Source organism: Arachis hypogaea, chromosome 9 (assembly GCF_003086295.3).
Source record: "Arachis hypogaea cultivar Tifrunner chromosome 9, arahy.Tifrunner.gnm2.J5K5, whole genome shotgun sequence".
Classification (NCBI taxonomy): domain Eukaryota; kingdom Viridiplantae; phylum Streptophyta; class Magnoliopsida; order Fabales; family Fabaceae; genus Arachis; species Arachis hypogaea.
The window spans coordinates 25,728,472-25,740,009 of record NC_092044.1 but is presented as its reverse complement, the minus strand read 5'-3'; the positions used below and the strand labels follow the sequence as shown (position 1 = coordinate 25,740,009).

General features: G+C 36.5%; 1 non-coding gene across 1 annotated transcript; it reads right to left on the bottom strand.

The window, feature by feature from the left end:
• Positions 1-1,689: 1,689 nt before the first annotated feature.
• Positions 1,690-1,797, bottom strand: LOC112713497 (small nucleolar RNA R71). The gene has a single exon (XR_003158470.1). It is a non-coding gene; the product is annotated as a small nucleolar RNA R71 (small nucleolar RNA).
• Positions 1,798-11,538: the final 9,741 nt, after the last annotated feature.

The window sequence follows — 11,538 nt, the reverse complement described above, 5'->3', positions numbered from 1 at the left end:
GTGTCTTGCATGTTTTTTCTTTTCTTGAAAATTTTTCAAAAATATGTTCTTGATGTTCATCTTGACATTCAAAGTGTTCTTGGTGTTCATCTTGACATTCATAGTGTTCTTGCATGCATTATGTGTTTTGATCTTGCATTTTCATGTTTTGGGTCATATTTGTGTTTTTCTCACTCCTCATTAAAAATTTAAAAATAAAAAATATCTTTTTCTTATTTTGCTCATAATTTTCAAAAATTTGAGTTGACTTAGTAAAAAATTTTTAAAACTTAGCTATTTCTTATAAGTCAAGTCAAATTTTCAATTTTAAAAATCTCATCTTTTCAAAATCTTTTTCAAAAATCAAATCTTTTTCATTTTTCTTTCATGATTTTCGAAAATTTGAAAATTTATTTTCAATCTTTTTCTTATCTTTATTTCAAAATTTCGAAAACTTTACTAACAATTAATGTGATTGATTAAAAAATTTGAAGTTTGTTACTTTCTTGTTAAAAAAGGTTCAATCTTTAAATTCTAGAGTCATATCTTTTAGTTTCTTGCTAGTCAGGTAATCAATTTTAATTTTAAAAATAAAATCTTTTTTCAAAATATCTTTTTCAATCATATCTTTTTCAAAATATCTTTTTCAAATTATATCTTTTTCAAAATTGATTTCAAAAATTTTTTCTAACTTCTTATCTTTTCAAAATTGATTTTTAAATCTTTCTCAACTAACTAATTGACTATTTGTTTGTTTCTTATCTTTTTCAAAACCACCTAACTAATTTTATCTCTCTGATTTTGGAAAACTCCTCTCCCTTTTTCAAATATTCTTTTTAATTAACTAATTGTTTCAAATTTTAATTTTAATTTTATTTCTTCTCTCAATTTTCGAAAATCACTAACTGTTTTTCAAAAACAATTTTCGAATTTTAACTTTAATATTTTTCTTTTATTTTAGTTAATTTTCGAAAACTCTTCTCTCTCATCTCTTTCTATTTATTTATTCATTTACTAACACTTATCTTCATGTTAAAATTCGAACCCCCTCTTCCTCTCTGAGTTCGAATTTTCCTCTTTTCCTTCCTATATTCTTTTCTTCTTCTACTAACATAAAGGAATCTCTCTACTGTGGTAAAGAGGATCCTTATTATTATTTTTTGTTCCCTTCTTTTTCATATGAGCAGGAGCAAGGACAAGGACATTCTTGTTGAAGCAGATCCTGAACCTGAAAGGACTCTGAAAAGGAAACTAAGAGAAGCTAAATTACAATAATCTAGAGACAACCTTACAGAAATTTTCGAAAAGGAAGAGGAGATGGTAGCCGAAAATAATAGCGCAAGGAGGATGCTTGGTGACTATACTACACCTACTTCCAAATTTGATGGAAGAAGCATCTCAATCTCTGCCATTGGAGCAAACAATTTTGAGCTGAAACCTCAACTAGTTGCTCTAATGCAACAGAACTGCAAGTTTCATGGACTTCCATCAGAAGATCCCTATCAGTTTTTAACTGAATTCTTGCAGATCTGTGAGACTATTAAGACTAATGGAGTATATCCTGAAGTCTACAGGCTCATGCTTTTCCCTTTTGCTGTAAGAGACAGAGCTAGAATATGGTTGGACTCACAACCTAAAGATAACCTGGACTCTTGGGATAAGCTGGTCATAGCCTTCTTGGCTAAGTTCTTTCCTCCTCAAAAGCTAAGCAAGCTTAGAGTAGATGTTTAGACCTTCAAACAAAAAGATGGTGAATCCCTCTATGAAGCTTGGGAAAGATACAAGCAGATGACCAAAAGGTGTCCTTCTGACATGCTTTCAGAGTGGACCATTTTGAATATATTCTGTTATGGTCTATCTGAGTTCTCTAAGATGTCACTGGACCATTCTGCAGGTGGATCCATTCACCTAAAGAAAATTCCTGCAGAAGCTCAAGAACTCATTGACATGGTTGCAAATAACCAATTCATGTACACTTATGAGAGGAATTCTGTGAGTAATGGGACGCCTCAGAGGAAGAGAGTTCTTGAAATTGATGCTCTGAATGTCATATTGGCTCAGAACAAAATGTTGACTCAACAAGTCAACATGATTTCTCAAAGTCTGAATGGATGGCAAAATGCATCCAACAGTACTAAAGAGTCATCTTCTGAAGAAGAATCTTATGATCCTGAGTACCCTGCAATGGCAGAGGTGAATTACATGGGTGAACCCTATGGGAACACCTATAATTCTTCATGGAGAAATCATCCAAACTTCCCATAGAAGGATCAACAAAAGCCCCAACAAGGCTTTAATAATGGTGGAAGAAACAGGCTCAGCAATAATAAGCCTTTTCCATCATCTTTTCAGCAACAGACAGAGCATTCTGAGCAGAGCTCCTCTAGCTTAGCAAACATAGTCTCTGATCTGTCTAAGGCCACTTTAAGTTTCATAAGTAAAACAAGGTCATCCATCATAAATTTGGAGGCACAAGTGGGCCAGCTGAGTAAGAAAATCACTGAAACTCCTCCTAGTACTCTCCCAAGCAATACTGAAGAGAATCCGAAAAGAGAGTGCAAGGCCATTGACATAATCAAAATGGACGAACCTAGAGAGGAATGGGAGGACGTGAATCCCAATTAGGAAGACCTCATGGGGCATCTCCCAGACAAGAAGGAGTTCCCTATTGAGGACCTAAAGGAACCTGAGGCTCATATAGAGACCATAGAGATTCTTTTAAACCTCCTTCTGCCATTCATGAGCTCTGAAAACTATTCTTCCTCTAAAGAGGATGAAGATGTAACTGGAGAGCAAGTTGCTCAATATCTAGGAGCTATCATGAAGCTGAATGCCAAGTTGTTTGGTAATGAGACTTGGGAAGACGCACCTCCCTTGCTCATTAGTAAACTAGATACATGGGTTTAGCAAACTTTACCTCAAAAGAAACAAGATCCTGGTAAATTCTTAATACCCTGTACCATAGGCACCATTACCTATGAGAAGGCTTTGTGTGACTTGGGGTCAGGCATAAATCTTATGCCACTCTCTGTAATAGAAAAACTAGGGATCTTTGAGGTACAAGCTGCCACATTCTCATTAGAGATTGCAGACAAGTCAATAAGACAAGCTTATGGAATGGTAGAGGACGTGTTGGTAAAGGTTAAAGGCCTTTACATCCCTACTGATTTCATAATCTTAGACACTGGGAAGGATGAGAATGAATCCATTATTCTTGGAAGACCCTTCCTAGCCACAACAGGAGATGTGATTGATGTTGACAGAGGAGAGTTAGTCCTTCAATTGATTAGGGACTACCTGGTGTTTAAAGCTCAAGGATCTTCCTCTACAACCATGGAGAAGAAGCATGAAAAGCTTCTCTCAATACAGAGTCAAACAGAGCCCCCACAATCAAACTCTAAGTTTGGTATTGGGGCCAAACTCTAAGTTTGGTGTTGAACCCCCACATTCAAACTCTAAGTTTGGTGTTGGGAGGTCCCAACAATGCTCTGAACATAGGTGAAGCTCCATGAGAGCTCACTGTCAAGCTATTGACATTAAAGAAGCACTTATTGGGAGGCAACCCAATTTTTATTTATCTATATTTTTTATTGTTCTTTTATGTCTTATTAGGTTCATGATCATGTGGAGTCACAAAACAATTACTAAAATTAAAAACAGAATCAAAAATAGCAGAAGAAACAGCACACCCTGGAGGAAGAGCTTACTGGCATTTAAACGCTAGTAAAGAGCATCTGGCTGGCGTTCAACGCCAGAACAGAACATGAATCTGGCGTTGAACACCAAAAACAAGCAGCAGTCTGGAGTTCAAATGCCAGGATTGCACCTTGAGGAAAGCTGGTGTTAAACGCCAGAAACAAGCATGGAACTGGCGTTTAATGCCAGAAACAAGCATCAATCTGGCGTTGAACGTCAGGATTACATGCAGAGGGAATTTTACACGCCCCATGGGTGCATGGATGATAAATCCTTGACACCTCAGGATCTGTGGACCCCACAGGTTCCTTACCTACCTCAACTCACCTTCTCTCTTCTTCAAACAATCCAATAACACTCTTCCCCAAAATCCTTCACCAATCACCTCAATCTCTCTTCCCCATCACTTCTTCACCACTCACATCCATTCACTCTTCCCCATAAACCCCACCTACCTTTAAAATTCAAAATCTCTTTCCCACCCAAACCCACCCTAAATGGCCGAAACAATACCCTCTCCCTCCACTATATAAACCCCTCCATCCTTCTTCATTTTCATACAACACAACCCTCTCTCCCCCCTTGGCCGAATACACATCCCTCTCCCTCTCCCCCATATCTTCTTCTTCTTCTTCTATTCTTTATTCTTTTGCTCGAGGGCGAGCAATATTCTAAGTTTGGTGTGGTAAAAGCATAGCTTTTTTGTTTTTTCATAACCACTTATGGCACCTAAGGCCAGAGAAACCTCTAGAAAAAGGAAAGGGAAGACAAAAGCTTCCACCTCCGAGTCATGGGAGATGGAGAGATTCATCTCAAAGGTCCATCAAGACCACTTCTATGAAGTTGTGGCCAAGAAGAAAGTGATCCCTAAAGTCCCTTTCATGCTTAAGAAAAATGAGTATCCAGAGATCCGACATGAGATCCAAAGAAGAGGTTGGGAAGTTCTGACCAACCCCATTCAACAAGTCAAGTTCCTAATAGTTCAAGAGTTCTATGCCAATGCATGGATTACCAGGAACCATGATCAAAGTATGAACCCAAACCCAAAGAATTATCTTACAATGGTTCGGGGAAAATACTTAGATTTCAGTCCAGAAAATGTAAGGTTGGCATTCAACTTGCCTATAATGCAAGAAGATGCACGCCCCTACACTAGAAGGGTCAACTTTGATCAAAGGTTGGACCAAGTCCTTATGGACATATGTGTGGAAGGAGCTCAATGGAAAAGAGACTCAAAAGGCAAGCCGGTTCAATTAAGAAGACTGGACCTCAGGCCTGTGGCTAGAGGATGGTTGGAATTCATCCAACGCTCCATCATCCCCACTAGCAACTGATTCGAAGTAACTGTGGATCGGGCCATCATGATCCATAGCATCATGATTGGAGAGGAAGTAGAAGTTCATGAAGTCATCTCTCTAGAACTCTACAAAGTAGCCGAAAAGTCCTCCACCTTGGCAAGGCAAGCTTTTCCTCATCTTATTTGCCATATATGCTACTCAGCTGGAGTTGTCATAGAAGGAGACACCTTCATTGAAGAGGACAAGCCCATTACTAAGAAGAGGATGGAGCAAACAAGAGAGGCCATCTATGGATCTTAAGAGACGCATGAGGAAGCTCATCATCAAGAAATCCCTGAGATGCCTCAAGGGATGCACTTTCCTCCAAACAACTATTGGGAACAACTCAACACTTCTCTAGAAGGATTGAGTCATGATATGAACCAATTAAGGGTGGAACACCAAGAGCACTCCATCATTCTCCATGAGATTAGAGAAGATCAAAGAGCAATAAGGGAGGAGCAACAAAGGCAAGGAAGAGAGAAGATCAAAGAGCAATAAGGGAGGAGCAACAAAGGCAAGGAAGAGACATAGAAGAGTTCAAGGACATCATTGGTCCTTCAAGAAGAAGACGCCACCATCACTAAGGTGGACTCATTCCTTGTTCTTATTTCTCTATTTTTCGGTTTTTATGCTATATATTTATCTATGTTTGTGTCTTTACTACATGATCATTAGTGTCTAGTGTCTATGTCTTAAGGTTATGAATAATTCCATGAATCCTTCACCTCTCTTAAATGAAAAATGCTCTAATACAAAAGAACAAGAAGTACATGAGTTTCGAATTCATCCTTGAAATTATTTTAATTATATTGATGTGGTGACAATACTTTTTGTTTTTTGAATGAATGCTTGAACAGTGCATATTTTTTATCTTATAGTTTATGAATGTTAAAATTGTTGGCTCTTGAAAGAATGATGAACAAGAGAAATGTTATTGATAATCTGAAAAATCATAAAATTGATTCTTGAAGCAAGAAAAAGCAATGAAGAACAAAGCTTGCGAAAAAAAAGAGAAAAAAAAAGAAAGTGGCGAAAAAAATATAATAAAAGAAAAAGAAAAAGCAAGCAGAAAAAGCCAATAGCCCTTAAAACAAAAAGGCAAGGGTAAAAAGGATCCAAGGCTTTGAGCATCAATGGATAGGAGGGCCCAAGGAAATAAATCCAGGCCTAAGCGGCTAAATCAAGCTGTCCCTAACCATGTGCTTGTGGCATGCAGGTCCAAGTGAAAAGCTTGAGATTGAGTGGTTAAAGTCGTGATCCAAAGCAAAAAGAGTGTGCTTAAGAGCTCTGGACACCTCTAACTGGGGACTTTAGCAAAGCTGAGTCACAATCTGAAAAGGTTCACCCAGTCATATGTCTGTGGCATGTATGTATCCGGTGGTAATACTGGAAAACAAAGTGCTTAGGGCCACGGCTAAGACTCATAAAAGTAGCTGTGTTCAAGAATCAACATACTTAACTAGGAGAATTAATAACACTATCTAAACTCTGAGTTCCTATAGATTCCAATCCTTCTAAATTTCAAAGGATAAAGTGAGATGCCAAAACTGTTCAGAAGCAAAAAGCTACAAGTCCCGCTCATCTAATTAAGACTAATATTCATTGCTATTTTGAGATTTATAGTATATTCTCTTCTTTTTATTCTATTTGATTTTCAGTTGCTTGGGGACAAGCAACAATTTAAGTTTGGTGTTGTGATGAGCGGATAATTTATACGCTTTTTGGCATTATTTTAGGTAGTTTTTAGTAGGATCTAGCTACTTTTAGGGATGTTTTCATTAGTTTTTCTGCAAAATTCACAATTTTGGACTTTACTATGAGCTTGTGTTTTTTTCTATGATTTCAGGTATTTTCTGGCTGAAATTGAGGGACCTGAGCAAAAATCTGATTCAGGTTGAAAAAGGACTGCTGATGTTGTTGGATTCTGACCTCCCTGAACTCGAAATGGATTTTCTGGAGTTACAAAACTTCAAATGGCGCGCTCTCAATGGTGCTAGAAAGTAGACATCCAGAGCTTTCCAGCAATATATAATAGTTCATACTTTATTTGATTTTAGACGACGAACGCCAGTTCCATGCTGCATTCTGGAGTAAAACGCCAGAAACACGTCACAAACCAGAGTTAAACGCCAAAAACACGTTACAACTTGGCGTTTAACTCCAAGAGAAGCCTCTGCACGTGTAAAGTTCAAGCTCAGCCCAAGCACACATCAAAGTGGGCCCCGGAAGTAGATTTTTGCACTTAGACTTATTTCTGTAAACCCTAGTAGCTAGTTTAGTATAAATAGAACTTTTTACTATTGTACTGGGGGTTAGTCTCTTGACCACATCTCTGGATTGTATTTTGATCCTTTGATCGCATTTTGGGGCTAGCCTCTCGGCCATGCCTGGACCATCACTTATGTATTTTCAACGGTGGAATTTCTACGCACCATAGTTTAAGGTGTGGAGCTCTGCTGTACCTCGAGTTTTAATGCAATTACTACTATCTTTTATTCAATTCAAGCCTATTCCTATTCTAAGATATTACTCGTACTTCAACCTGATGGATGTGATGATCCATGACACTCATCATCACCCGTCCCTATGAACGCGTGCCTGACAACCACCTCCGTTCTACAAGTGAAAGCTAGAGTGAATATCTCTTGGATTCCTTAATCAGAATCTTTGTGGTATAAGCTAGAACCCTTTGGCGGCCACTCTTGAGAATCCAGAAAGTCTAAACCTTGTCTGTGGTATTCTGAGTAGGATTCAATGATTGAATTGCTGTGATGAGCTTCAAACTCGCGATTGTTGGGCGTGGTGACAGACGCAAAAGAATCAATGGATTCTATTCCGACATGATCGAGAACCGACAGATGATGAGCCGTGCTGTGACAGAGCATTTGGACCATTTTCACTGAGAGGATGGGAAGTAGCCATTGACAATGGTGATCCCCTACATACAGCTTACCATGGAAAGGAGTAAGAAGGATTGAAGAAAGGCAGTAGAAAAGCAGAGATTCAATAGGGACAAAGCATCTCCATACACTTATCTGAAATTCCCACCAATGATTTACATAAGTATCTCTATTTTTATTTTATGCGTTATTATTATTTTCGAAAACCTCTACAACCATTATAATCTACCTGACTGAGATTTACAAGATGACCATAGCTTGCTTCATACCAACAATCTTCGTGGGATCGACCCTTACTCGCGTAAGGTTTATTACTTGGACGACCCAGTGCACTTGCTGGTTAGTTGTGCAAAGTTGTGAAGAATGTGAGTGAACCATAGTAGTGTGCACCAAGTTCTTGGAGCCATTACTAAGAATTGTTCGAGTTATAAAAAGTTTAAATCACAATTTTGCCTATCACATTCCCAGGAATTTATACATGCCCAATCACCCTTACGACGTAGGGTCAATAGAGTATAAAGTTTTGACCTAACACATGTGGTGGCAAGGCACGGTATTTTACCCAAGAAATCTCGTATCTTAGATCATTTGAATGCTTAAGCCAAATATTATACATAATCTTTTATAGCATTACACATTCAGTTTGTCACCTCATTAGCTTTATTACTATTATTTATGATTGGAAGAGTGAAAATAGAGGTTTAGAAGTTTAAAATTAGGTTTAAAACTCAGAAAATTATATTTGCTGGAATAGGGGCCACGCTTACGCGTGGCTTACGTGTATGCGTGGGAGTATAAAAAGGCAGCTCGCACGCGCATCCCCTTATCATGCGTACGCGTAGGTATGTACCTCATGTCACGCGCGTGCGTGGGCCATGTGTACGCATGGACATGCATGCTGGCCCATTATGTGTACGCATAGGACTACTCGTGTACGAATATAAGGAGGTCAGTCAAAAATTCCATGCCACGTGTAAGTGTGGGCGTACGTTTTCCCAAAAATCTGATTAAGTTAGAAAGGTGCTGAATTTTCCTATTCCAAACCAAAACTTCAGACGTGCATAACTTAATCATTTTAAATCGTTTTTCATCCGTTCTTCAAATGGCATAAACTTCACAAACCCAACTTTTTATCAAAATAAGTTTGAAACTATTTTGGGGTCTGGAGGCCAGGTTATAGCTCACCGAAATCCAGCCAAAAACCAATTATCATTAAACTTTAAAAACCTCAATTTTCATTAAACCAATTTCAATATCCACTTCCATTGCATATATTTAGTACAAACACAATTATAACATCTCCAAATAACTCTACTATCCACTTATCACCTTACAAATTCATCAAACTCCAATTTTTACCAATTCTTACCCTAAATTCCATATTTCCATCAACAAAATCACCACTATTTTTCCACACATACATATACAATCATTACCACCAACTTATCAACAATATTACCAACACATACATGATTTATACTACTAACCAATGTTATTAATGCTAAGCATCCAACATACATAATCATTCCAACTTATCCTATGGTCTTCTAGCCTAAGGTTTCATAGAATATTATATATTAAATACGTAAAACCTAAACCATACCTTAGCCGATTTCCACGTATTGATCAAAGCAAAACACCAAAGACACACATACAGCTTACTTATCCAAAATCACCAAGCCTTGGCACCAATCCAAAGCCTCCAATGTCCACAATTTCAAGTTCCAATTACATACACACCACCTAATACAAATTTACAACACATATACACCCAAACTCAATATCCAATGCACAAATTCAGAAATTAGATAGAGTTATGGTATCCTCACCTTACCCAAGTTTCGTATAAGCAAGAGTGAACATTTTTCTCAAGCTAATTGGATCCTAACACATCAAAAAGTAAAGAAATTCAATACCACTACATAATTTTAGAAAATTGGGAAAAGGAGAGGTTGAGAGTAATAAAGTGGCTTACCTATAAAATTGTTCTGGTAGTATAGTAGAGCTCGACGCAATGGTTGCGTGGCTGCAAATGGTGCAGTGATCGGAGCTTGGATGGAGGAGATACGATAATTTGAAGAAACGTAAGGGTTAGGGAATTTGGTTTTCTTCTCTCCCTGTTTGTGCTTTCAGCGAGCTCTTTGCTGAAGTGGGGAGAAAGAAGAGTCTCGGTTCATTTAAGTGTTGGGCCAATTGGGCCCACGGGCTCGATTTGGGTCCGGTCCATTCGGTCCAATCTTGGACCGAATTCTTTGAAATTAGTGTCTAAATTTTTGTTTTGATGAGCTCTATCCTAATTTAATATAATATTCATATTTCTAATTTTTTTATTAAAATCTAATTTATTGACTAATTATTTACTAATTTAACGGGGATTACAAAGGTTTTTTTCTTTAAGCTATTCCTCAACAGAACTTGGAAGAGCAATTGCAATGGAAACTCTAATAAAGGTAAACAAGAAAGGAGTTAACATGTAGTAAAGTAAATTAGAAATTTGCACTAAATGAAATATGCATATTTATCAGAATAGGAAAGTAAATTGAAAAACTCACATATCCAGAGGTTGAGACTAAGTTTTTTTCCAACTATAAGAATTTGTTCTTCGTGATTAGTTGTTGGGCTACTCATAGTAAATAAAATTCCGTGTCAATAATTAAAAAAATATTATTACCTAAATTTAACAGAACAATGTAAGTATGTAAACTTACATAGTTGTAGGTTGTAAATTCAGTTTTTTCTTTTTTTTCATGCCATTTTTTTCATACCTAAATTTACATATTATTTTTTCTAATAAAAAAGATACAAAATTAAAATTATCAACTATGATATTCTAATTAAAAGCAGAAGAAGTAAATAAATGTTAAGAGAAATTATATGGTATTGTTTGGTACGTTTACAGACCCTTCCAAGCTTGCCTGTGTTTTAAACACAGGTTTATTTTCCCTGCCCAAATTTACAACTGGCAGTCTAAGCAAAAAATAAATATTATTTAGTAAAACCAAAAAATTACATCAGGCTTTTAGAAAACTTAGCAAAAAAATAAAAAGAACCTTATATAAGAAACTGAATCTTACGTATGTGATGAATCATGGCTGCCGTCTGTCGAGTCACAGTCATTTCTTTGTGTTTCAGCCTGAGCAACTTTTGTTTTTGTAGGACTGTCATTTATGTCTTTATTCTTTTTTCTATTTCTTTTCTTTTTTTTAGTTATCTCCTCTATTTCTTCCTTTCTGACACTTCTTACAAAAATTTTTTATTTAAAATTAGGATGAACCTTAATTCAAAAAAAAAGAACTAAAATTTTTAAATGATTGCAACAAATAATCCATGTTCAAAAACAAACATAGAAACAAGAAATAATTTTTTATCAGAGTAGATCATCAGTATTTATTAAAATAAAAGTAGAATATATATTTATAACAATAAAATAATAAAATAATAATTTCTAAATCTTACTCATCTTCGAATTTAGTTTTGATTTCCGAAAATGAATCCACTTGAACAACCTTCCTTTTTTGTTTTTTTTTTTTGCCATTCTTTGTGGTTATTTTCGTTTCTTTAGGGGTGTTTTCTGTATTTCTTCTTCTTTTCTGCAATAGATACAAAAATTTTTGTTAAAATAA